We start from the raw sequence: 4,037 nt of genomic DNA, 5'->3' as shown, positions 1-4,037 counted from the left end.
GATGGAAGTTGTTATAGCAATAAAATATTTATATTTTTTGTATTTCATGTTTAGGAGATTTTTACACTTGATGTTATAGAATCTTAGTTGTATATGAAAAAAAATAAAAACATAATTAATTAATTTAGTAGGTCAACAATTAAAAAAAACTCTAATTCATATTGGAAATCTATTGTGTGTGTACTATGAATCAATAGATGACACAGTATATTTTCACAACTTTAAATGGTTGGGATTGAGTATTTTTGTCTTTTTATATACAATGAAATGAAATTACTATTTTACCATTTGATTGAAAAAATATAAGCCTTAAATGTGGGGTGTTTTGCACTTTTTCATAGGCTCAATATTCATTAAAATATTGAAGGGGGGGTATCTTAGTCTTTTTAAGTTTATTTGTACAGTAAAAATACTATTGTGCTCCTAAGATCAACAAAATTTAAACATGTTGACCAAATTATTTTTTTAGTAGGTCAACAATTATAGAATTTATAAACTAGTTATAAAATCTTAGTTGTACATACAAAGTACAAAAATGATTAATTAGTAAGTCAACAATTAACAAAAACTCTAATTCACGTTGGAAATTCATTATGTGTATATTGTGGATCAAGAGACAATACATTAGATTTTTGCAACTTCAAAGGCTCGAGATGGAGTATTTTTGTCTTTATATATACAATGAAATGAAATTACTATTTTTCCATTTGATTGAAAAAATGAAAGCCTTGAATGTGAGGGTATTTTGGTCTTTTTCATAAGCTCTATGGTCATTAAAAGATTGAAGGAGGGTATCTTAGTCTTTTTAAGTTTATTTTTACAATAAAAATACTATTGTACCCTAAAGGTCAACAAAATTTAAATGTGTTGAACAAAAGTTCTTTTTAATAGGTCAACAATTATAGAATCTATTAAACTTGTTATAAAATCTTAGTTGTAAATAAAAAGTACAAAAAATGATTAATTTAGTAGGTCACTAATTAACAAAAACTCTAATTCAAGTTGGAAATCTATTGTGTATATGGTAGATCAAGAGACAACACACTAGATTTTTCACTACAAGATTTCACAGTTTTACCGACGGAAATATTCCGTCGGTGTGTGATAGAACTTTCATCGGTAAAGTATTTACCGACTATATTACCGACGGAATACTCCCGTCGGAATACCTTTTGTCGATGATTCCACATTCCGTCGCTATATCGGTCGGAAATACAAAAAAAACTTTTACCGACGGACCGTTCGCGCCAAAAAAAAAAAGTTTCCCGCTTGGAATATACCGACGGAAAATATTCCGTCGGTGTTATAAAAAGACCGATGGACTAACTCCGTCGGAAAAAGTGTCGGTGATATTTTATACCGATCGAATATTTCCGTCGGTAAATTTATATCGACGGATTTGTTCCGTCGGTGATGGTCAGTGACGTGGCAGACACTGTCCAATGCCGACGGAGTTTTTCCATCGGTAAATCCCTGTGTAATTGTTTTTTTTAATTGTTTTTTAATTATTTTGAAAAAATAATATAAATTAATGGTAATACAAACCAATTATGCAAATAAAATTTATATTAAGCAACAAAAACTCAAAGTGAAATAATATTCATTACAGAATGAATGTGTTTCAAAAAAACATTAAACAAAATTTTAAATGTAAATAATGTTTATTAAAAATTAATATAAAGGTGGTGGAGGAGGAGGAGGAGGAGGATGGGGGTTAGGCGGCCAAAAAGGATTAGGCGCACATGTTCCACCTTGTGTCATGTTCATGACCATTTGCCGAAGCTCTTCATAGGCCGCTCTTTGTTGTTCAGACTCCGCTCTGTGTTGTTCATTCGCCAATCTTTGCTCTTCTTTTAGTTGTGTGTATGCCCCTGATAGGTGGTCGCACCTTTGCTGCAAGGCCACAAACTCCTTAGATTGGGAGCTCCCAGCGGTTGAAGCAGTACCGGTCGACCAAAAGTTGGCCGCGGTAGTGTTGGAGAGCCCGTAAACCCGATTTTTATCGGGTCCACCTGACGATCCAGCCTCCATCCACAAATCCGGATCGAATTCCGGATGGGTCGATGGATCGTCCCCGTATCTCTCCCTCAACTGATTATTATAGGTCTCCTGAAAAAAAAACCATCATATTCAAACATAATAATAACTTACAAAATAAAATGGTTAAACAAACATACCACAAAATGTTGAGCACGAGTGTCAACGAACTGTTGCGTCCCCTTTTGGCGGTCATGACTTCGCACGTGCGTCTCCACAAACAGCTCCATAGGGCTCGGCTCACGTCCAAGAGACGTAGCCTATAATGAAAAAAATGTATTAACAACAAATTAATTGAACGATATATTTCATTTAAATTAATCTTACCATCCGTTTTGCATGTGCAGAAAACGGAACGGAGCCGCCGGTGTGCGTTGTCACCGAGCCATGAATTGGCCGATTCCGGTTGCCAACACCGGACTGTGAGCGTCGAGTGAACCGCTCAGACGTCACGTGCTGAAGATAGTGCGGCCATATATCTTCCGGGATGTATATTGGTTTGAAATCCCTCCAAACCGCAACATCGTTCCAGCCTTGGAACCCCTTATCCCTCGCTGTTTTTTTTGCTTTTTTCTGGGTGTCATACCAAAAATCACGCAACCTAATTCACGCACGAAAAAATTACATTTCGAAACATAAATAATTATGTAAAAAAAAGTCGTATTGTTTTCGATGTTACCTAATTGCCGCGTGATTTTCCCACACCCTCCTCACAACAGTGTCATGTTCATCGTCCCAGTAGAATCGATGTTGTATATAAAAAAATAATTTTTTAAAATGTTAATAATTTATTTACAATTATAACTAGAATTTATTAGAAATAAGCTGAAAATTATATATTAACACGAACCTCAAATCTACGAAACCATGCATTGATTTGAGGCATCCATTCAGGATGTCTGGATATCTGACTCCATTGAAACAATGGAATCTCCATCGACGCTTTAAACGCCGATGATATTACTCGGGCGGCCTCAATGTTTGTGAACCTGAAAAGAAATGAAATTAATTTGTGATTACTTCATAAATTATGTTTTAAATTTTTTATATATATATATAAAAAACTAAAACCTTAACAAACTTACATTGAAAGATCGTCCTTCCACTGTACCTCGTACTGGCAGGTAAATTGATTCCGCTTCGAAGGCACGCCGCTTCTGCGATGTGAAACATCGCTGGAAGAGGCAGCATCGGTTGACGGCGCAGGTGGTGTAGGTGCCTCTTCTTGAGAGGCACCTAAGGAAACATCATCATCGCTGCTAGACGAACTTGATTCGACTGGACGTGAACGACCAGCTCTGGTTTTCATTTTGCGCATCTAAACAATTTTATATTAATAATTGTATAATAAAATTCAAAAGTTAAAAAAAAATCGGCAGACCTCCCCTATACTAGATACTACCCAAATCCACAAACCTGCAAATATTAACAATAGCCACAACCAATTGAACAAATCTATACTAATTATTCCAACATATTCAACTGTTAATCCTAAGATAAATTCAACGTTAACAATTACAATTCACAAATTAATCAATAATTATATTCAAAACAATAAAAATATGACAAAAAATAAATTCAATAAATTCAATAAATTCAAAAAATTAATCATTACAATTCAACATTAACAATTATAATTCAACAAATTAATCAATAATTATATTCAAAACAATAAAAAATATGACAAAAAATAAATTCAATAAATTCAACAAATTAATCATTACAATTCAACATTAACAATTATAATTCAACAAATTAATCAATAATTATATTCAAAACAATAAAAAATATGACAAAAAATAAATTCAATAAATTCAACAAATTATACTTCAACAAATTAATCATTATAATTCAACATTAACAATTATAATTCAACAAATTAATCATTATAATTATGACAACAAAACAATAAAAAATATTCAAAAAAAAAAAAAAAAAAAACCTACATCAAGAAAAGGAACGAAATATACATACCTTAATAATGTGTCAAATTTAAAACT

The 4,037-nt window shown here is 32.7% G+C and overlaps 1 long non-coding RNA gene across 1 annotated transcript; it reads right to left on the bottom strand.

The window, feature by feature from the left end:
- Positions 1-2,460: 2,460 nt before the first annotated feature.
- LOC140955514 (uncharacterized) lies at positions 2,461-3,349 on the bottom strand. Its single transcript, XR_012169710.1, has 3 exons — positions 3,123-3,349; positions 2,717-3,026; positions 2,461-2,638 (listed from the first exon to the last, which is right to left on the bottom strand). It is a non-coding gene; the product is annotated as an uncharacterized lncRNA (long non-coding RNA).
- Positions 3,350-4,037: the final 688 nt, after the last annotated feature.

Source organism: Populus alba, chromosome 1 (assembly GCF_005239225.2).
Source record: "Populus alba chromosome 1, ASM523922v2, whole genome shotgun sequence".
NCBI lineage: Eukaryota > Viridiplantae > Streptophyta > Magnoliopsida > Malpighiales > Salicaceae > Populus > Populus alba.
The sequence above is the reverse complement of the archived record's forward strand: the minus strand, read 5'-3'. Positions and strand labels throughout refer to the sequence as shown.